The sequence below is a fragment of the Coregonus lavaretus genome (genome assembly GCF_964263955.1).
Source record: "Coregonus lavaretus genome assembly, chromosome: 10".
Lineage (NCBI taxonomy): Eukaryota > Metazoa > Chordata > Actinopteri > Salmoniformes > Salmonidae > Coregonus > Coregonus lavaretus.
In genome coordinates this window covers 36,523,674-36,547,499 of record NC_139997.1, presented here as the reverse complement: position 1 = coordinate 36,547,499, position 23,826 = coordinate 36,523,674, and the positions used below count along the sequence as shown (strand labels likewise).

Below are 23,826 nucleotides of genomic sequence, written 5' to 3'. Positions count from 1 at the left end.
TCAATGCCATCGTAAGAATCCCGTAACATATTCCAGTCTGTGCTAGCAAAACAGTCCTGCTTCATCTGACCTCTTTTTTTATTGACCGAGTAACTGGTGCTTCCTGCTTTAGTTTTTGCTTGTAAGCAGGAATCAGGAGGATAGAATTATGGTCAGATTTGCCAAATGGAGGGCGAGGGAGAGCTTTGTACGCGTCTCTGTGTGTGGAGTAAAGGTGGTCTAGAGTTTTTTTTCCTCTGGTTGCACATTTAACATGCTGGTAGAAATTAGGTAGAACGGATTTAAGTTTCCCTGCATTAAAGTCCCCGGCCACTAGGAGCGCTGGCTCTGGATGAGTGTTTTCCTGTTTACTTATGGCCTTATACAGCTCATTGAGTGCAGTCTTAGTGCCAGTATTGGTTTGTGGTGGTATATAGACAGCTACGAAAAATATAGAAGAAAACTCTCTTGGTAAATAGTGTTGTCTATAGCTTATCATGAGATACTCTACTTCAGGCGAGCAAAACCATGAGACTTCCTTAGTATTAGATTTGTTGCACCAGCTGTTGTTTACAAATATACACAGACCGCCACCCCTGGTCTTACCGGAGTCAGCCGTTCTATCCTGACATGTAGCGTCTATCCCGCCAGCTGTATGTTATCAATGTCATCGTTCAGCCACGACTCAGTGAAACATAAGATATTACAGTTTTTAATGTCCCGTTGGTAGGATACCCATAATCTTAGGTCGTCTACCTTATTTTCAAATGATTGATCATTGGCTAATAGGATTGATGGAAGAGGCAGTTTACTCGCTCGCCGTCGGATCCTTACAAGGCACCCCGACCTACGTCCACGATATCTCTGTCTCTTTCTCATGCAAATGACGGGGATTTGGGCCTTGTCGGGTGTCTGTAGGATATCCTTTGCGTCCGACTCGTTGAAGAAAAAAATCTTCGTCCAATACGTGGTGAGTAATCGCTGTCCTGATATCCAGAAGCTCTTTTTGGTCATAGCAGACGGTGGCAGAAACATTATGTACAGAATAAATTACAAATAACGCCAAAAAACACACATAATAGTAGAATTGGTTAGAGGGCTGTAAAACGGCAGCCATCTTCTCCGGCAGCCACCACTATGCTTGAAAATATGGAGAGTGGTACTCAGTAATGTGTTGTATTGGATTTGCCCCAAACATAAAACGATGTATTCAGGACAAAAAGTGAATTGCTTTGCCACATTTCTTGCAGTATTACTTTAGTGTCTTGTTGCAAACAGGATGCATGTTTTGGAATCTTTTTATTCTGTACAGGCTTCCTTCTTTTCACTCTGTCAATTAGGTTAGTATTGTGTAGTAACTACAATGTTGTTGATCGATGCTCAGTTTTCTCCTATCACAGCCATTAAACTCTGTAACTGTTTTAAAGTCACCATTGGCCTCATAGTGAAATCCCTGAGCGGTTTCCTTCCTCTCCAGCAACGGAGTTAGGAAGGACGTCTGCATCTTTGTAGTGACTGGGTTTATTGATACACCATCCACAAAGTGTAATTCGTTAATTTTGTATTTTACCCATCTACCAATAGGTGCCCTTTTTCACGAGGCATTGGAAAACCTCCCTGATCTTTGTGGATAAACCTGTGTTTGAAATTGACAGCTCGACTGAGGTACCTTACAGATAATTATATGTGTGGGTTAGAGAGATGAGGCAGTCATTCAAAAATCATGTTAAACACTATTATTGCACACAGAGTGAGTCCATGCAACATGTGTGACTTGTTAAGCAACATTTTACTGAACTTCTTTAAGCTTTCCATAACAAAGGGGTTGAATACTTGAATCAAGACATCTCAGCTTTTCATTTTTAATTAAAATGTTTGAAAAACATAATTCCACTTTGACGTTATGGGTGTAGGTAGGCCAGTGACAAAAAATCAATTTAATTACATTTTAAATTCAGGCTGTAAAACAAAGAAAATGTGGAAAAGGTCAAGGGGTGTGAATACTTTCTGAAGACACTATGGATACAGTTGAAGTCGGAAGTTTACATACACTTAGGTTGGAGTCAATAAAACTAGTTTTTCAACCACTCCACACATTTCTTATTAACAAACTATAGTTTTGGCAAGTCGGTTAGGACATCTACTTTGTGCATGACACAAGTAATTTTTCCAAAAACTGTTTACAGACAGATTATTTCACTGTATCACAATTTCAGTGGGTCAGAAGTTTACATACACTAAGTTGACTGTGCCTTTAAACAGCTTGGAAAATTCCAGAAAATGATGTCATGGCTTTAGAAGCTTCTGATAGGCTAACTGACATCATTTTAGTCAATTGGAGGTGTACCTGTGGATGTATTTCAAGGCCTACCTTCAAACTCACTGCCTCTTTGCTTGATATCATGGGAAAATCAAAATAAATCAGCCAAGACCTCAGAAAGAAAATTGTAGACCTCCACAAGTCTGGTTCACACTTGGGAGCAATTTCCAAACGCCTGAAGGTACCACGTTCATCTGTACAAACAATAGTACACAAGTATAAACACCATGGGACCACGAAGCTGTCATACCGCTCAGGAAGGAGACGCGTTCTGTCTCCTAGAGATGAACGTACTTTGGTGCGAAAAGTGCAAATCAATCCCAGAACAACAGCAAAGGACCTTGTGAAGATGCTGGAGGAAACAGGTACAAAAGTATCTATATCCACAGTAAAATGAGTCCTATATCGACATAACCTAAAAGGCCGCTCAGCAAGGAAGAAGCCACTGCTCTAAAACCGCCATAAAAAAGCCAGACTACGGTTTGCAACTGCACATGGGGACAAAAGTCGTACTTTTTGGAGAAATGTCCTCTGGACCTGTTTGGCCATAATGACCATTGTTATGTTTGGAGGAAAAAGGGGGCTACTTGCAGAAGAACACCATCCCAACCGTGAAGCACGGGGGTGGCAGCATCATGCTGTGGGGGTGCTTTGCTGCAGGAGGGACTGGTGCACTTCACAAAATAGATGGCATCATGAGGAACGAAAATTATGTGGATATAATAATAATAATAATAAGCCATTTAGCAGACGCTTTTATCCAAAGCGACTTACAGTCATGAAGCAACATCTCAAGACATCAGTCAGGAAGTTAAAGCTTGGTCGCAAATGGGTCTTCCAAATGGACAATGACCCCAAACATACTTCCAAAGTTGTGGCAAAATGGCTTAAGGACAACAAAGTCAAGGTATTGGAGTGGCCATCACAAAGCCCTGACCTCAATCCTATAGAAAATGTGTGGGCAGAACTGAAAAAGCGTGTGCGAGCAAGGAGGCCTACAAACCTGACTCAGTTACACCAGCTCTGTCAGGAGGAATGGGACAGAATTCACCCAACTTATTGTGGGAAGCTTGTGGAAGGCTACCCAAAACGTTTGACCCAAGTTAAACAATTTAAAGGCAATGCTACCAAATACTAATTGAGTGTATGTAAACTTCTGACCCACTGGGATTGTGATGAAAGAAATAAAAGCTGAAATAAATCATTCTCTCTACTATTACTCTGACATTTCACATTCTTAAAATAAAGTGGTGATCCTAACTGACCTAAGACAGGGAATTTTTACTAGGATTAAAATGTCAGGAATTGTGAAAAAACTGAGTTTAAATGTATTTGGCTAAGGTGTATGTAAACTTCCGACTTCAACTGTAGATATGAATAATTTTTTACATTTTACATTACATTTTAGTCATTTAGCAGACGCTCTTATCCAGAGCAACTTACAGTTAGTGAATGCATACGTTTTATTTTTTTCATACTGGCCCCCCGTGGGAAACGAACCCACATCCCTTCCGGCCAAACCCTCCCCTACCTTGGACAACGCTGGACCAATTGTGCGCCGCCCATGGGTCTCCCGGTCGCGGCCAGCTGCGACAGAGCCTACAAATTATTCAAGTATAAAGTTTACGATAGATTGCCTTGAGCGCTGTAATTATACGTCATAATTAAACTTTATGTGATGTGTATTATGTAGGGCTGGGCGATATGGCCAAAATATCACAGTATTTTTCCCATTTTTGACGGTATTTTATGTTTCTAAATAATACAAATTCTAAACATGCTTTATGGGTAGTACATGGCAACAAATTAATTGTAAGTGGTCAATGGGCTTTGTCCATTATGATTGCTTTATACTGTAAAATAATAGGAGGACAAAACTGATAGTGAAGTAGTCAAAATCCTCTTTTGTAGCCTCAATCTGGTACTCAACCAATGGTTTCCGTTTGCATAGTTATTTGTTGAATTCCAGCATTCACTTCCTGCATTCATTTTAATTTTCTTAATTTCCTCTACTAATTTGTTATCATTTACACGCTGTGTCACATTTATTTTGTCTTAGTATGCCTCTATCCCCCCCCAAAAATGTTTCTCTGACTATTTTCGACTTCAATTGCAGTTCTTACCTTCAACTAGGTAGTTGGACGATTTCCGGGGGTCTATTTGGCAAGCTTACCATCCCGAAGTTGTTGACTTGTTGTGCTAGAAAGTTAGCTAGCAGTTCTCAGCTGTTAGCAGTTTCTTAGTGGAGCTAAAAACTGATGATTGCCATAATTCTTTTGGGAAAACCCAAAACTGAATTATTTAATGTAACAAATCAAACATTAAAAATACCATTATAGAAGGTAAAGTAAAAATCCAAACCGGTCCGTGAATTAATACGGCCAGCCCCAGTACCATGTGGTGATGAGACTGGCTGTGAGTAATGTGACGTGACATACCCCTCTCCAGACAATGGTCTCCATGATGAGGTGTTCGCAGCGCTCCAGGTGCTTGACGATGTCTTTGCTCAGGCTGGGCTCAGCCTTGATGAAGCGCTCGATCACCTTGTAGAAGTCAAACGCTGTCAGCTGAAACACATCCAGGATCCACGGGAAGCACAGGTCCATCTCCACGGGGACACTACCACCGTTGCTGTAGCCACTGTTCTTGAAGGAGCTCCCTGATTGGACAACAGATAGTGAAATCATGACTCATAGCGCATCTGGGTTCTATTGATTATGATCTGGTTTATAAATGTTATTAAAGGGAACGACATACTGTACATTGTAACATGTATGTTTTTTTCTAATTCTATCAATATTACTAGAAATGTTCTATGAGAAGTTAGTACATAGCTATTAAAGGTCGGTAGAATGATCTATATGAGGTTCATCCAGATGACTGCATCCATTAGCAGTGAGTGAATGTGGGTACTGGAGAGACTCACCACCATAGGTTGCCATTATGACCTCCAAAGCACAGGCCAGGAGTGAGGTGTGGAATGTGCAGTCATTGAGGAGTTTACTGTCATGGAAATCACATGACAGGTCAGATAAATGGGCAATAGCACACTCCATAGATGAACAGTACACTGTGTATACACACTGCAACTATTTTAGTATTTTTTAGTCTAATTTAAGAACTAATCATTTTAATTCTGATGAGATTAGCATATTGTGTTATGTTGCATACCTGAAATTCTGCCCTATTGGGGAGAAAATAGACTTATCAGACATTTAAGAAAATATGGAGGTAAAACCGAAATAGAAATAAGACCAGGTCATTTACCGATTTCAGCATGGACTCCATGACTCTGTAATACAACTGGACCCCAAGGGTGAACCTCTGATGAAGAGAAGGAGAATACATTCATGAGTTTATGACTACATTAGTGTGTCATATAGTGGTCTGCCTGCACTGGGGTGTATCAACCAAATATCATAGGTCAGATTCAAAAAGTGGCATGGTTATCATCTCTGTCAGGTCTATGGGTAAAACTAAAGAAAACTCTGTATCAACAGTTTAGACCACCCCCTTCTCTCAAGTAATATAATTCCTCAGTATAGTGTGCTGCATGTAAGCCAGGTGGTACCTGTTTGCCCAGCCCCACACAGTGTGGCCCCTCAGCCTGACCAAATATCTGGCAGAACAGCTGACCCAGACGCTCCACATGCTGCAACACCTCCTCTGTCGGGTCCACTGTGCACTTCTGGCAGGACGAGGAGAGGTTTAAAATAGCAGGAACATACCCACAAAATGACTTGAAGTATATGAGTCAATGGTATGGCAGGTGAAGTTAAACTAAGTTGTACCTTGAAATACACAGCCAGGATAGCAGAGGGCTGGTCACCAGAGGAGGTGAGATCAACCCTCAACTGTACAATGGAGTTCATGGCAGATCTGTGGAGATATGGGTGAAAATGCATGATAACTATAATGTTAGAACTCAACGAGACAACAGAAATATAAATAAACTGATTGGGTATACCTGTTCAGGGACACTTAAATCTTACTGTAATTCCAGAAAACCAAATGAGAAATTAACAGGAGTGAAAGATACACTGAGTACACAACACATTAAGGACACCTCTTTCCATGACATAGACTGACCAAGTGAATGCTATGATCCCCTATTGATGTCACTTACTAAATCCACTTCAATCAGTGTAAATGAAGGGGAGGAGACCGGTTAAAGGAGGATTTGTATGCCTCGAGACATGGGTTGTGTATGTGTGCCATTCAGAGGGTTAATGGGCAAGACAAAGTGCCTTTGAACGGGGTATGGTAGTAGGTGCCAGGCGGACCGGTTTGAGTGTGTCAAGAACCGCAACGCTGCTGTGTTTTTCACACTTAACAGTTTCCTGTGTGTATCAAGAATGGTGCACCACCAAAAGGACAACCAGACAACTTGACACAAAAGTGGGAAGCATTGGAGTCAACATGGCCCAGCATCCCTGTGGAACGCTTTCGACACCTTGTAGAGTCCATGCCCCGACAAATTGCGGCTGTTCTGAGTGCAAAAGGGGGCGTGCAACTCAATATTAGGAAGGTGTTCATAATGTTTGGTATACTCAGTGCATACACACACGACTAATGTTCAAAGCCATGAACTGATTTTGTGAAAGTAATTTGTGTGTGACTTTCAACCCCTGAACGTTACTTGTAATAAATAAGAGTCATTGACAGACATGTTGGGCCTCGACATGCTATCCCCCTTCGTTTCTTAACCCCTCTCATGAGAGCCACGTGAAAACATCAAAGCACATATCTCCTTGTGGTATTCAGGGTCATGTGATCTGATCCCATTCATAAAGAGCATGGGTGGAAGTGATTAATTAAGAACCCCTTTCATATCTACAGGATTTTTCTATGAATAGCTCTATGTTCTGTAGTATGAAGCATCTTGATGTACAAGTACACCCCCTGGACAGGACTCTCAAACATCATAGGAGTAAACGTCTGTCCTTCCAGGGGAACACGCTGTTCTAGGCCAGTTGAGGATGGACAGTCAGCTGGTGGTAAGGGCTAAGGAGTGGAGGTCAGAGGGGGCTCACCTGACAGGCGTCTGTGGGGGGATGAGAACAACATCCTCTTCAGGCAGGTTCTTCCTCTGTGTCCTTTCTACCTGCATTCTGAAAGGAGAAGGGAGGGGGCATTATACACTGCTAGGTATACTGAGACTATTTATTTGAGACTACTTCTTTGTCATTAATGTCATTATTTGAGGTTCTACTTACAGTTCTACTTTGGGACTAAGAAGTGTCTCATCATTATCCAAGAACAGCCTGCTGTCAAAGTCTCTGATATACTCATACTGCTTGCTGAGGTCAGTCACCTGAAAGGAGAACAGGATGTTGCAACAGGCTCTGACAGGTATGAAACGACATCATGGATATTCCAATCCTACAGAAACGTCAGCACTTTAGTATGAATCATCAAGGGCTCACACACCCCAGCCACGAGCTGTTCTCTCCCTTAACGTCGGGCAGACGGTATCGGAGCATGAGGTCTGATAGAAACTCTCTCTCTGAGCCTGTTGGTATCTACAAGCCATCAGACTGCTGAACACTTGAAATGGACTGACCACCTGCTCTGATTCTCCACACCTTAGCATACATACATACACACATCAGAACTGCTGCTACCAGACTTATTATACTGCTCAATTTATACACTAAAGTATTATTTCCTCTCCATAGCTGCCCCTGTAATATACTGTCCTGAGATACCACATCTAATTAAGATTCAACTGCTCATGTACATGTTTCCATGACACTGTCCTTTCAAAAGAAAAACATTACAGTATACCACATCCTGACAGAAAAGCTTTCAGACGCACACAAAAAAAAAAAAACGAATGAATGAGTAGTTGTGTCCAAACCTTTGACTGGTACTGTGTGTGTGTGTGTGTGTATGTATATATCTATATATATATACACAGTGGGGAAAAAAAGTATTTAGTCAGCCACCAATTGTGTAAGTTCTCCCACTTAAAAAGATGAGAGAGGCCTGTAATTTTCATCATAGGTACACATCAACTATAACAGACAAATTGAGGGGGAAAAAATCCAGAAAATCACATTGTAGGATTTTTAATGAATTTATTAGCAAATTATGGTGGAAAATAAGTATTTGGTCACCTACAACAAAACAAGAAAGATTTCTGGCTCTCACAGACCTGTAACTTCTTCTTTAAGAGGCTCCTCTGTCCTCCACTCGTTACCTGTATTAATGGCATCTGTTTAAACTTGTTATCAGTATAAAAGACACCTGTCCACAACCTCAAACAGTCACACTCCAAACTCCACTATGGCCAAGACCAAAGAGCTGTCAAAGGACACCAGAAACAAAATTGTAGACCTGCACCAGGCTGGGAAGACTGAATCTGCAATAGGTAAGCAGCTTGGTTTGAAGAAATCAACTGTGGGAGCAATTATTAGGAAATGGAAGACATACAAGACCACTGATAATCTCCCTCGATCTGGGGCTCCACGCAAGATCTCACCCCGTGGGGTCAAAATGATCACAAGAACGGTGAGCAAAAATCCCAGAACCACACGGGGGGACCTAGTGAATGACCTGCAGAGAGCTGGGACCAAAGTAACAAAGCCTACCATCAGTAACACACTACGCCGCCAGGGACTCAAATCCTGCAGTGCAAGACGTGTCCCCCTGCTTAAGCCAGTACATGTCCAGGCCCGTCTGAAGTTTGCTAGAGTGCATTTGGATGATCCAGAAGAGGATTGGGAGAATGTCATATGGTCAGATGAAACCAAAATAGAACTTCTTGGTAAAAACTCAACTCGTCGTGTTTGGAGGACAAAGAATGCTGAGTTGCATCCAAAGAACACCATACCTACTGTGACGCATGTGGGTGGAAACATCATGCTTTGGGGCTGTTTTTCTGCAAAGGGACCAGGACGACTGATCCGTGTAAAGGAAAGAATGAATGGGGCCATGTATCGTGAGATTTTGAGTGAAAACCTCCTTCCATAAGCAAGGGCATTGAAGATGAAACGTGGCTGGGTCTTTCAGCATGACAATGATCCCAAACACACCGCCCGGGCAACAAAGGAGTGGCCTGGCCAGTCTCCAGATCTCAACCCCATAGAAAATCTTTGGAGGTAGTTGAAAGTCTGTGTTGGCCAGCGACAGCCCCAAAACATCACTGCTCTAGAGGAGATCTGCATGGAGGAATGGGCCAAAATACCAGCAACAGTGTGTGAAAACCTTGTGAAGACTTACAGAAAACGTTTGACCTGTGTCATTGCCAACAAAGGGTATATAACAAAGTATTGAGAAACTTTTGTTATTGACCAAATACTTATTTTCCACCATAATTTGCAAATAAATTCATTAAAAATCCTACAATGTGATTTTCTGTTTTTTTTCTTCTCATTTTGCCTGTCATAGTTGACGTGTACCTATGATGAAAATTACAGGCCTCTCATCTTTTTAAGTGGGAGAACTTGCACAATTGGTGGCTGACTGAATACTTTTTTTCCCCACTGTATATACACAGTGGGGAGAACAAGTATTTGATACACTGCCGATTTTGCAGGTTTTCCTACTTACAAAGCATGTAGAGGTCTATAATTTTTTATCATAGGTACACTTCAACTGTGAGGAATCTAAAACAAAAATCCAGAAAATCACATTGTATGATTTTCAAGTAATTAATTTGCATTTTATTGCATGACATAAGTATTTGATCATCTACCAACCAGTAAGAATTCCGGCTCTCACAGACCTGTTAGTTTTTTCTTTAAGAAGCCCTCCTGTTCTCCACTCATTACCTGTATTAACTGCACCTGTTTGAACTCGTTACCTGTATAAAAAGACACCTGTCCACACACTCAATCAAACAGACTCCAACCTCTCCACAATGGCCAAGACCAGAGAGCTGTGTAAGGACATTATGGATAAAATTGTAGACCTGCACAAGGCTGGGATGGGCTACAGGACAATAGGCAAGCAGCTTGGTGAGAAGGCAACAACTGTTGGCGCAATTATTCGAAAATGGAAGAAGTTCAAGATGACGGTCAATCACCCTCGGTCTGGGGCTCCATGCAAGATCTCACCTCGTGGGGCATCAATGATCATGAGGAAGGTGAGGGATCAGCCCAGAACTACATGGCAGGACCTGGTCAATGACCTGAAGAGAGCTGGGACCACAGTCTCAAAGAAAACCATTAGTAACACACTACGCCGCCATGGATTAAAATCCTGCAGCGCACGCAAGGTCCCCCTGCTCAAGCCAGCGCATGTCCAGGCCCGTCTGAAGTTTGCCAATGACCATCTGGATGATGCAGAGGAGGAATAAGAAGATCATGTGGTCTGATGAGACAAAAATAGCGCTTTTTGGAGGAAGAAGAAGGATGAGTACAACCCCAATAACACCATCCCAACCGTGAAGCATGGAGGTGGAAACATAATTCTTTGGGGATGCTTTTCTACAAAGGGGACAGGACGACTGCACCGTATTGAAGGGAGGATGGATGGGGCCATGTATTGGAGATCTTGGCCAACAACCTCCTTCCCTCAGTAAGAGCATTGAAGATGGGTCGTGGCTGGGTCTTTCAGCATGACAACGACCCGAAACACACAGCCAGGGTAACTAAGGAGTGGCTCCGTAAGAAGCATCTCAAGGTCCTGGAGTGGCCTAGCCAGTCTCCAGACCTGAACCCAATAGAAAATCTTTGGAGGGAGCTGAAAGTCCGTATTGCCCAGCGACAGCCCCGAAACCTGAAGGATCTGGATAAGGTCTGTATGGAGGAGTGGGCCAAAATCCCTGCTGCAGTGTGTGCAAACCTGGTCAAGACCTACAGGAAACGTATGATCTCTGTAATTGCAAACAAAGGTTTCTGTACCAAATATTAAGTTCTGCTTTTCTGATGTATCAAATACTTATTTCATGCAATAAAATGCAAATGAATTACTTAAAAATCATACAATGTGATTTTCTGGATTTTTGTTTTAGATTCCGTCTCTCACAGTTGAAGTGTACCTATGATAAAAATTACAGACCTCTACATGCTTTGTAAGTAGGAAAACCTGCAAAATCGGCAGTGTATCAAATACTTGTTCTCCCCACTGTATATATAACCGTTCAAAAGTTTGGGGTCACTTAGAAATGTCCTTCTTTTCGATAGAAAAGCATTTTTTTTGTCCATTAAAATAACATCAAACTGATCAGAAATACAGTGTAGACATTGTTAATGTTGTAAATGGCTTTTGTAGCTGGAAACGGCTGATTTTTTATGGAATATCTACATAGGCGTACAGAGGCACATTATTAGCAACCATCAGTCCTGTTCCAATGGCAAATTGTGTTTGCTAATCCAAGTTTATCATTTTAAAAGGCTAATTGATCATTAGAAAACCATTTTGCAATTATGTTAGCACAGCTGAAAACTGTTGTGCTGATTAAAGAAGCAATAAAACTGGCCTTCTTGAGACTAGTTGAGTATCTGGAGCATCAGCAGTTGTGGGTTCGATTACAGAGAAATGACGTTGAGACTGGTGTTTTGCGGGTACTATTTAATTAAGCTGCCAGTTGACCTGTGAGGCGTCCATTTCTCAAACTAGACACACTAATGTATTTGTCCTCTTGCTCAGTTGTGTACCGGGGCCTCCCACTCCTCTTTCTATTCTGGTTAGAGCAAGTTTGCACTGTTCTGTGAAGGGAGTAGTACACAGCATTGTACGAGATTTTCAGTTTCTTGGCAATTTCTCGCATGGAATAGCCTTCATTTCTCAGAACAAGAATAGACTGATGAGTTTCAGAAGAAAGTTATTTGTTTCTGGCCATTTTGAGCCTGTAATCGAACCCACAATTGCTGATGCTCCAGATACTCAACTAGTCTCAAGAAGGCCAGTTGTATTGCTTCTTTAAATCAGCACAACAGTTTTCAGCTGTGCTAACATAATTGCAAAAGGGTTTTCTAATCATCAATTAGTCTTTTAAAATGATAAACTTGGATTAGCAAACTGATAGAATAATTATTAATGACTAATTATTACACCCTGAAACTGTGTGAAATGTGTTAGAATGTGTGAGTGTAGGACCAGTAAAGATTATGACATTGTGCTACTATTTAGCAATGTGAGTAGGAGTTAGACCGGACGGCGAAGAAGGAGAACTGTTAAACATGGTGCAGAATATTGTGAGAACGGCGATAACTGAGGAATGCAGGGAGTAGACTATGATAAGAAAATGTGTGTGTGTGTGTGTGTGTGTGTGTGTGTGTATGTATGTATGTATGTATGTATGTATGTATGTATGTATGTATGTATGTATGTATGTATGTATGTATGTATGTGTGTATGTGTGTATGTGTGTATGTGTGTATATGTGTATATGTGTGTGTGTGTGTGTGTGTGTGTGTGTGTGTGTGTGTGTGTGTGTGTGTGTGTGTGTGTGTGTGAACTGATGGTCAGGAGAGCAGTTTTAAAGTGGAAAACTACAGCCCGCCTACAGAGGGGTGGGATTTTCGTATGACGTGTGCGTATAACAATATTGTACGACCATTTTGTGGCAGAATTCTCAATGAATAAAGGCCTGACTATGCAGACCGGGACTCTGTCCGTTTCTTGATCCAAAAGCATTACAACCTTTTGGGAGACGCACAGAGACACAGAAATAGTTAGTTAAATAATTCTCATAACACAAACACAACGTGCCATTGCAACACAGGACTGATGGTTGCTGATAATGGGCCTCTGTACGCCTATGTAGATATTCCATAAAAAATCTGCCGTTTCCAGCTACAATAGCCATTTACAACATTAACAATGTCTACACTGCATTTCTGATCAATTTGATGTTATTTTAATGGACAAAATAATTGCTTTTCTTTCAAAAACAAGGACATTTCTAAGTGACCCCAAACTTTTGTACAGTAATGTGTGTGTATATATACACTGCTCAAAAAAATTAAGGGAACACTAAAATAACACATCCTAGATCTGAATGAATGAAATAATCTTATTAAATACTTTTTTTCTTTACATAGTTGAATGTGCTGACAACAAAATCACACAAAAATTATCAATGGAAATCAAATTTATCAACCCATGGAGGTCTGGATTTGGAGTCACAATCAAAATTGGAAGTGGAAAACCACACTACAGGCTGATCCAACTTTGATGTAATGTCCTTAAAACAAGTCAAAATGAGGCTCAGTAGTGTGTGTGGCCTCCACGTGCCTGTATGACCTCCCTACAACGCCTGGGCATGCTCCTGATGAGGTGGCGGATGGTCTCCTGAGGGATCTCCTCCCAGACCTGGACTAAAGCATCCGCCAACTCCTGGACAGTCTGTGGTGCAATGTGGCGTTGGTGGATGGAGCGAGACATGATGTCCCAGATGTGCTCAATTGGATTCAGGTCTGGGGAACGGGCGGGCCAGTCCATAGCATCAATGCCTTCCTCTTGCAGGAACTGCTGACACACTCCAGCCACATGAGGTCTAGCATTGTCTTGCATTAGGAGGAACCCAGGGCCAACCGCACCAGCATATGGTCTCACAAGGGGTCTGAGGATCACATCTCGGTACCTAATGGCAGTCAGGCTACCTCTGGCGAGCACATGGAGGGCTGTGCGGCCCCCCAAAGAAATGCCACCCCACACCATGACTGACCCACCGCCAAACCGGTCATGCTGGAGGATGTTGCAGAAAGCAGAACGTTCTCCACGGCGTCTCCAGACTCTGTCACGTCTGTCACGTGCTCAGTGTGAACCTGCTTTCATCTGTGAAGAGCACAGGGCGCCAGTGGCGAATTTGCCAATCTTGGTGTTCTCTGGCAAATGCCAAACGTCCTGCACGGTGTTGGGCTGTAAGCACAACCCCCACCTGTGGACGTCGGGCCCTCATACCACCCTCATGGAGTCTGTTTCTGACCGTTTGAGCAGACACATGCACATTTGTGGCCTGCTGGAGGTCATTTTGCAGGGCTCTGGCAGTGCTCCTCCTGCTCCTCCTTGCACAAAGGCGGAGGTAGCAGTCCTGCTGCTGGGTTGTTGCCCTCCTACGGCCTCCTCCACATCTCCTGATGTACTGGCCTGTCTCCTGGTAGCGCCTCCATGCTCTGGACACTACGCTGACAGACACAGCAAACCTTCTTGCCACAGCTCGCATTGATGTGCCATCCTGGATGAGCTGCACTACCTGAGCCACTTGTGTGGGTTGTAGACTCCGTCTCATGCTACCACTAGAGTGAAAGCACCGCCAGCATTCAAAAGTGACCAAAACATCAGCCAGGAAGCATAGGAACTGAGAAGTGGTCTGTGGTCACCACATGCAAAACCAGTCCTTTATTGGGGATGTCTTGCTAATTGCCTATAATTTCCACCTGTTGTCTATTCCATTTGCACAACAGCATGTGAAATTTATTGTCAATCAGTGTTGCTTCCTAAGTGGACAGTTTGATTTCACAGAAGTGTGATTGACTTGGAGTTACATTGTGTTGTTTAAGTGTTCCCTTAATTTTTTTGAGCAGTATATATATATATATATATATATATATATATATATATATATATATATATATATATATATATATATATATATATATATATATATATATATATATATATATATATATATATATATATATACACAGTACAAGTCAAACGTTTGGACACAACTACTCATTCAAGGGTTTTTCTTTATTTTTACTATTTTCTACATTGTAGAATAATAGTGAAGACATCAAAACTATGAAATAACACATACTGAAACATGTAGTAACCAAAAAAGTGTTAAACAAATCAAAACATCTGCATTGCTTGCTGTTGTAAATGGGCTTTATAAATACATTTTGATTGATTGAAAATATATTTTATATTTGAGATTCTTCAAATAGCCACCCTTTGCCTTGATGACAGCTTTGCACACTCTTGGCATTCTCTCAAACAGCTTCACCTGGAATGCTTTTCCAACAGTCTTGAAGGAGTTTCCACATATGCTGAGCACTTGTTGGCTACTTTTCCTTCACTCTGCCGTCCGACTCATCCCAAACCATCTCAATTGGGATGAGGTCGGGGGATTGTGGAGGCCAGGTCATCTGATGCAGCACTCCATCACTCTGCTTCTTGGTAAAATAACCCTTACACAGCCTGGAGGTGTGTTGGGTCATTGTCCTGTTGAAAAACAAATGATAGTCCCACTAAGCCCAAACCAGATGGGATGGCGTATCGCTGCAGAATGCTGTGGTAGCCATGCCGGTTAAGTGTGCCTTGAATTCTAAATAAATCACAGACAGTGTCACCAGCAAAGCACCCCCACACCATAACACCTCCTCCTCCATGCTTTACGGTGGGAACTACACATCCGTTCACCCACACCACGTCTCACAAAGACACAGCGGTTGGAACCAAAAATCTCAAATTTGGACTCCAGACCAAAGGACGAATTTCCACCGGTCTAATGCACATTGCTCGTGTTTCTTGGCCCAAGCAGGTCTCTTCTTATTATTGGTGTCCTTTAGTTGTGGTTTCCTTGCAGCAATTCCACCATGAAGGCCTGATTCACACAGTCCCCTCTGAACAGTTGATGTTGAGATGTGTCTGTTACTTGAACTCTGTGAAGCATTTATTTGGGCTGCAATTTCTGAGGCTGATGACTAATGAACTTATCCTCTGCAGCAGAGGTAACTCTGGGTCTTCCATTCCTGTGGCAGTCCTCATGAGAGCCAGTTTCATCATAGCTCGATGGTTTTTGCGACTGCACTTGAAGAAACTTTCAAAGTTCTTGAAATGTTCCGTATTGACTGAACTGCATGTCTTAAAGTAATGATGGACTGTCGTTTCTCTTTGCTTATTTGAGCTGTTCTTGCCATAATGTGGACTTCGTCTTTTACCAAATAGGGCTATCTTCTGTATAACCCCCCTACCTTGTCACAACGCAACTGATTGGCGCAAACGCATTAAGGAAAGAAATTCCACAAATTAACTTTTAAGAAGGCACACCTGTTAATTGAAATGCATTCTGGGTGACTGGTTGAGAGAATGCCAAGAGTGTGCAAAGCTGTCAAGGCAAAGGGTGGCTATTTGAAGAATCTCAAATATAAAATATATTTTGATTTGTTTAACCCTTTTTTGGTTACTACATGATTCCATGTGTGTTATTTCATAGTTTATGTCTTCACACTATTATTCTACAATGTAAAAAATAGAAAAAATAAAGAAAAACCCTTGAATTAGTAGGCGTGTCCAAACTTTTGACTGGTAGTGTATATTCTAAAATAGTAACAATAAAATAACAATAACAAGGCTATATACAAGGAGTACCGGTACCGACACAGTGTACTGGGGTACGAGGTAGTTGGGGTGATTGATTGAGGTAATATCTACATGTAGGTTTGGTTAGGTGATTGATCGATTTAAGTACTATGTACATGTAGGTAGCGTGTGAAAAGCAGAAAGTCCGGGTAGCCGTTTAATTAACTGTTCAGCAGTCTTATGGCTTTGGGGTAGAAGCTGTTCAGGAGCCTTTTGGTCCAAGACTTGGCACTCCGGTACCGCTTGCCGTGCGGTAGCAGAGAGAACAGACTGACTTGGGTGGCCGGTCTCTGACGATTTTTAGGGCCTTCCTCTGACACCGCCTGGTATAGAGGTCCTGGATGGCAGGGAGCTCGGCCCCAGTGATTTACTGGTCCGTACGCACTACGTTCTGTAACCCCTTGCGGTCGGATGCCGAGCAGTTGCCATAGCAAGCAGTGATGCAGCCAGGCCCATTACAAATCTATTCAGCCTCCTGAGGGGAAAGAGGCATTGTCGTGCCTCTTCACAACTGTGTTGGTGTGATTGGACCATAATAGGTCCTTAGTGATGTGGACACCGAGGAACATGAAGCTCTCGACCGTCTCCACTACAGCCCCGTCGATGTGAATAGGGCCGTGCTCGGCCCTCCGTCTGTGTGTCTCCGTCCCATAGATGCCATTATTTGTTGACTTATTTCTATATAACCTGGGGCATAGCAATAAGCTCCAGCATTTAATGCAGTGTGTGCATCCTACCTGGGGTTGGTCCTGAGTCCCAGAGAGGCTCATGGAGTCCAGGAAAGCAGAGAAACTGGTCTGGTACACATTCTTCACCTGGAACACAAGTACAACAGACAACCAATGAGATGACAGACACAGAAAACCCAAACAAACAGAATTCCCAGCCATGTAAATTAACAGTCTGAACCTCACCTATTCTGTGTGACAAATTACGTCTCAACCTTATAAGTGGATGGATTGGGTGTTTGTCTTAAAAGCGGTAGTGGATTTTCACGTGGATGACTATGACTGGGATCTAAAGCTACAACAAGCTGACTAGGTATGAAAACGCAGTGTGAACCTCTTCCACACTGCAGTTGTTCTCCTTGCAGACGGTCTCCAGGAGCTGCACGTCCACCTCTGGAGGGGCTTGATATGGCTTGGCTTTGGTCGGATTGCGACGGGAGGTTTGTGTTGGGGTGCTCTCGGCTGTGCTGATGGCTGATTCTTAGGGGAAGAGGTTAAAAGGTTAGATTTTATAACCATTAATTTACAGAACTCATCAGGCCTGTGGTAATATAACACACTGAGCGTATGTGTTATATTGAAAAGGTAACTCACTTTTGTAGTTGAGTAATGAGAGTGATAATGTTTGAGGCAGTATTCATAAGGGCAGTTGGCCAATGAAAATGTAAGAGAATGTCTATGTGAGGCTTGCAGTAGTAGAGGGAAGTCCGAGACCGACGGTCAAAAAGTCTGTCTTACTGTAAAGTGGCTGCAGCAGGCTGGGAGGGCAGTGCCTGATGAAGAACTCCAGAACACACACCATCAGATGGAAGGATATGACCAGGTCATTCTCCATCTGCAGAACCCTTCCTGCAGACAGCACAGACAACGCACATCAGCAGCAGTATCATAACACTGGCCTGTCTTAACAGCGTCATGGGAGAAACAGACCCATGAATCGAAACTTGCTGCTTATCTCACCAGAACTCTGACTAGACATGAAGAGGGGAAAGTATAACCAGGGGAAGATGGAAATAATCTCTGAGCCCTACATCTACAAATGTCTGTTGTTGTTCTTCGCCTTGCAAAAAAAACATCTGCAATGTTAGTGATCAACAACCACTGACCCACCTTTTGCCAAAAGGAACATTGTCCAGCAGCCCCTCAGGATTTCCTTACACCTGGAACAGAGAGAACATTATTCACATTACACCACATAATAGGAACAAACCCCCCATTATCAACATTGACCCTCATTTACTTTTTGATAAAAGGGACAGAGTGAAGACACTGTTTAAAGTACAGCAATCATCAGCATTGTGGCAGAGATTACCATTAATATTGGTGGTATTTCTTCACTTTTTATTCACTTACTTTGCTTCAGAGTCCACGGCATAGATTTTGCCGCATGTCCTGAAACAAGATAAGTGGTAATAAATATTGCACATGAAATACATAGTGGGCACATAATTACATTACTAAACAGCTCAAATCCAGGTTGTGTACTCTGACGTTTGCATTTTTGTGAATATCTACAGCTGGATATCAGCAACAGCAGAGAAAAGGGTTCAGTGAAACTACATTGCTAGAGGTAGAGCACTAGTAGTCCACACCCGGTTAGACATCAAACAGTCTGAAGATAAAAAAACAAACAAAAAAAATGCCATTAGGGAACACGAGGTTAAGATACTCTCACTCACTTCTCAAACCTCTGGTAGAGTGCCAGTGACACGTCATACTTCTTCTCCAGTCGCATCACTGCAGAGTTCACTCTGGTGCTGATTGTATCCAGGTTCACATCCATCTTCTTCAGCAGGCCCAAGAACTGCTTCACACAAGAGGATACACAAAACTGCTAGAACTGCATCTCAATCTAAACAAGAATTGGAAGGTGTTCACTTGGCTGATGACATGTTATCATTGTCTGTGCTGCCAAACACCTGCTATTAGGCTTGGGCGATATCCAGACTGTCATACCTTCATACCGACCTTGTGCCATCCTGGGATATTCAGTAATACCAGCACTGCTATTTTCAAACCCCACAGCCTCTGTAATCCAAAGGTCAGCAATGCTAACAAGTACATGTAACATCCCATAGCGAATGCTAGCTAAGTGCTAACGAGCGCACTGAACATTTTATACAGTCTGACAAACTATTTGCAGAACAGACATGACAGCTCATAAAGTTATACAAGTAATTTTTAAAAAAAGCTACTCACAGTTTGCTACACACACAAAATAAATATTAGACAACAAGGCTCTTGATCCAGGAGGGGATTCTCTGCTGTTACCAAGAGAAGCTTGATTTTGCAAGAAGCTAACCACTTAACTAGCTAGATAAATAGCTACTAAATTAGCAAACTAAATGCACAACTGCAGAGGATTTAGCACATTTTAGACATTTAACTTAATAGTTATAAGATATCTAGCTGGCAAACATTTAGCTGTGAATTCCATACTGTAACAACATCACCTGGCGTGTGCTGCACAACAGTGAGTGACTCACAAGGCTCCGGTCTCTTGTCGTTGTGTGCTTGTAAACCAACACCATGTGACTGGGGACTACCAGTAAACTTCATAATGAAAAATAATCTGACAGGTGAGAAGAATGTGATCTGCTTAATCTCCTAACGTATTGCACAAGTAGACTGCAGGTATTTATTTAAAAAGTAGCTACAAATATTCAAATGTATTAAAAAACTTCAAAGAAATAGTTTCAACAGTATTGAAAAATCATCCTGTGGCTATTTCCAAATACCCTGGTATACCGCCCAAGCCTACCTGCTATGTTTGTGTTCAGGCCTGTAAAGGAAGAAGCCACTGCACCAAAACCGCCATAAAAAAGCCAGACTATGGTTTGCAACTGCACATGGGGAAAAATATCATACTTTTTGGAGAAATGTCTTCTGGTCTGATGAAACAAAAATGGAACTGTTTGGCCATAATGACCATCGTTATGTTTGGAGGAAACATGCAAGCCGAAGAACACCATCCCAACTGTGAAGCACGGGGGTGGCAGCATCATGCTGTGTGGGTGCTTTGCTGCAGGAGGGACTGGTGCACTTCACAAAATAGATGGCATCATGAGGAACGAAAATTATGTAGATATATTGAAGCAACATCTCAAGACATCAGTCAGGAAGTTAAAGCTTGGTCGCAAATGGGTCTTCCAAATGGACAATGACCCCAAAGATACTTCCAAAGTTGTGGCAAAATGGCTTAAGGACAACAAAGTCAAGGTATTGGAGTGGCCATCACAAAGCCCTGACCTCAATCCTATAGAAAATTTGTGGGCAGAACTGAAAAAGTGTGTGCGAGCAAGGAGGCTTACAAACCTGACTCAGTTACACCAGCTCTGTCAGGAGGAATGGGCCAAAATTCACCCAACTTATTGTGGGAAGCTTGTGGAAGGCTACCCGAAACATTTGACCCAAGTTAAACAATTTAAAGGCAATGCTACCAAATACTAATCGAGTGTATGTAAACTTCTGACCCACTGGGAATGTGATGAAAGAAATAAAAGCTGAAAGAAATCACTCTCTACTATTATTCTGACATTTCACATTCTTAAAATAAAGTGGTGATCCTAACTGACCTAAGACAGGGAGTTTGTACTAGGATTAAATGTCAGGAATTGTGAAAAACTGAGTTTAAATGTATTTGGCTAAGGTGTATGTAAACTTCCGACTTCTACCGTATATACATTTCTCATAACAGAGGTACTCAGCATTTTCTCAACTAGGCAAATACTGAGCGATGTCACGTAAGTTTACAACAGGTATGTACTTTCAGTGAGTGAGCTATTCAAAAGAGTGTTGCCAGGGGAAACATCAACTGATCTGGGCACTGGAGCTGACAAAGGCCCCACTGGAACTCCTGAATCTAGTACTTACTTCAGATCCACTGCCTTCTGGACTTGAGTAAAGGTAAAACTTGTAACTTCCAAGTCTGTCACAGCTACAAACAGACAAGCACCCCAAAGCCTTTTTTTAGTGTCCTGTGTTGACAGAGAGAAAATAAAAATATAATATATTGTCAAGCTCTATGTGAATAGCCTTGAATACTGTTTTATTTCAGAGACAAATAGTTATTGTTCAGTTGTTTATTCACTTGTTATATTCTTTCCATCAGAGCAGACAGAAAGGGTATTAGTAGATAAAAAAAACTTTTTCTACTAATAACTTGGGGATATTAAGTGGATACGTACAGGAACTTTGTCCACTGAGGGCTGAACTGCCTTCCATATTGTCCAGGCACGATCACACACTGCATCTGTCACATGAAGACTCTGACACAGAGTCAAAGTCGGCATCCTTCGCTTTGTGCCTAACGGTTCAAAAAAATAAAGTTAGACACATTTAGATAAACCATACTTAGTTTGGACATGGTGCACTCGGAATAGTAACAGAATCACTGTTTTGACAGTCATGATTTGTGAGGGGAGCGATACGTACAGTTAGTTGTTGATGTGGCATTAGTGTGTTTTTTAGTCATTGTCTGTAAACCTTAGTTGCTACATGCATTTTGGACATAAATTAATGATAAATACCCATTGATTATTGAAGAATACAACTTATAAATGCCTCATGCGCTTAATTCAACTGTCACACCCCATCAAAACCCAAAATATAAACTTGTTTTACTCCAATGTTTAAACAATGTAAATGTAAAATGCCTTAAAAAGCTATACTTTTGATATCATTGATGGTCAGTCCTTGCATCCCATAGCTGTTTCTGAATTTGAGAGTGGTTACATTTATGCCGAAATTGTCGCAACCCCTATTACTAGTCTGTTCAACCTCTCTTTCATAACGTCTGAGATCCCCAGAGATTGGAAAGCTGCCGCGGTCATCCCCCTCTTCAAAGGGGGTGACACTCTAGATCCAAACTGCTACAGACCTATATCCATCCTGCCCTGCCTTTCGAAAGTATTTGAAAGCCAAGTTAACAAACAGATCACCGACCATTTCGAATACCACCGTACCTTCTCCACTATGCAATCCGGTTTCCGAGCTGGTCATGGGTGCACTTCAGCCACGCTCAAGGTCCTAAACGATATTATAACCGCGATTGATAATAGACAGTACTGTGCAGCCGTCTTCATCGACCTGGCCAAGGCTTTCGACTCTGTCAACCACCGCATTCTTATTGGCAGACTAAATAGCCTTGGTTTCTCAAATGACTGCCTCGCCTGGTTCACCAACTACTTCTCAGATAGAGTTCAGTGTGTCAAATCGGAGGGCCTGTTGTCTGGACCTATGGCAGTCTCTATGGGGGTGCCACAGGGTTCAATTCTTGGGCCGACACTTTTCTCCGTGTATATCAATGATGTCGCTCTTGCTGCTGGTGACTCTCAGATCCACCTCTACGCAGACGACACCATTTTGTATACATCTGGCCCTTCATTGGACACTGTGTTAACAAACCTCCAAACGAGCTTCAATGCCATACAACACTCCTTCAGTAGCCTCCAACTACTCTTAAACACTAGTAAAACTAAATGCATGCTTTTCAATCGAACGCTGCTGGCACCCGCCCACCCGACTAGAATCACCACTCTCGACGGGTCTGACCTAGAGTATGTGGACAACTACAAATACCTAGGTGTCTGGTTAGACTGTAAACTCTCTTTCCAGACTCACATAAAGAATCTCCAATCCAAAGTTAAATCTAGAATCGGCTTCCTATTTCGCAACAAAGCCTCCTTCACTCATGCTGCCAAACATGCCCTCGTAAAACTGACTATCCTACCGATCCTTGACTTCGGCGATGTCATTTACAAAATAGCCTCCAACACTCTACTCAGCAAATTGGATGTAGTCTATCACAGTGCCATCCGTTTTGTCTCCAAAGCCCCATACACTACCCACCACTGTGACCTGTACGCTCTTGTTGGCTGGTCCTCACTACATGTTCGTCGTCAAACCCACTGGCTCCAGGCCATCTATAAATCACTGCTAGGCAAATCCCCGCCTTATCTTAGCTCATTGGTCACCATAGCAGTACCCACCCGTAGTCTGCGCTCCAGCAGGTATATCTCACTGGTCATTCCCAAAGCCAACACCTCCTTTGGCCGCCATTCCTTCCAGTTCTCTGCTGCCAATGACTGGAACGAATTGCAAAAATCTCTGAAGCTGGAGACTCTTATCTCCCTCACTAACTTTAAGCATCAGTTGTCAGAGCACCTTACCGATCACTGCACCTGTACACAGCCCATCTGAAATTAACCCACCCAACTACCTCATCCCTATATTGTTATTTATTTTGCCCTTCTGCACCCCAGTATCTCTATTTGCACATAATCTCTTGCACATCTAGCATTCCAGTGTTAATACTATTGTAATTATTTTGCACTATAGCCTATTTATTGCCTTACCTCCATAACTTGCTACATTTGCACACACTGTATATATATTTTCTGTTGTATTTTTGACTTTATGTTTTTTTACCCCATATGTAACTCTGTGTTGTTTTTATTGCACTGCTTTGCTTTATCTTGGCCAGGTCGCAGTTGTAAATGAGAACCTGTTCTCAACTGGCTTACCTGGTTAAATAAA

The 23,826-nt window shown here is 42.2% G+C and overlaps 1 pseudogene across 1 annotated transcript in view; it reads right to left on the bottom strand.

Moving 5' to 3' along the window:
* The window catches only part of LOC311136314 (retinoblastoma-associated protein-like), a 51,110-nt pseudogene extending 31,859 nt beyond the window's left edge, over positions 1–19,251 (bottom strand). The window contains exons 1-14 of the transcript XR_014615431.1: positions 19,246–19,251; positions 18,969–19,096; positions 18,643–18,681; positions 18,400–18,449; positions 18,028–18,138; positions 17,624–17,769; positions 17,299–17,376; positions 7,516–7,613; positions 7,333–7,410; positions 6,091–6,178; positions 5,871–5,987; positions 5,538–5,623; positions 5,226–5,302; positions 4,738–4,958 (exon numbers count right to left, since the gene is read on the bottom strand). The product of XR_014615431.1 is annotated as a retinoblastoma-associated protein-like (transcript). The remainder of the gene's footprint in view (positions 1–4,737; positions 4,959–5,225; positions 5,303–5,537; positions 5,624–5,870; positions 5,988–6,090; positions 6,179–7,332; positions 7,411–7,515; positions 7,614–17,298; positions 17,377–17,623; positions 17,770–18,027; positions 18,139–18,399; positions 18,450–18,642; positions 18,682–18,968; positions 19,097–19,245) is intronic.
* Positions 19,252–23,826: the final 4,575 nt, after the last annotated feature.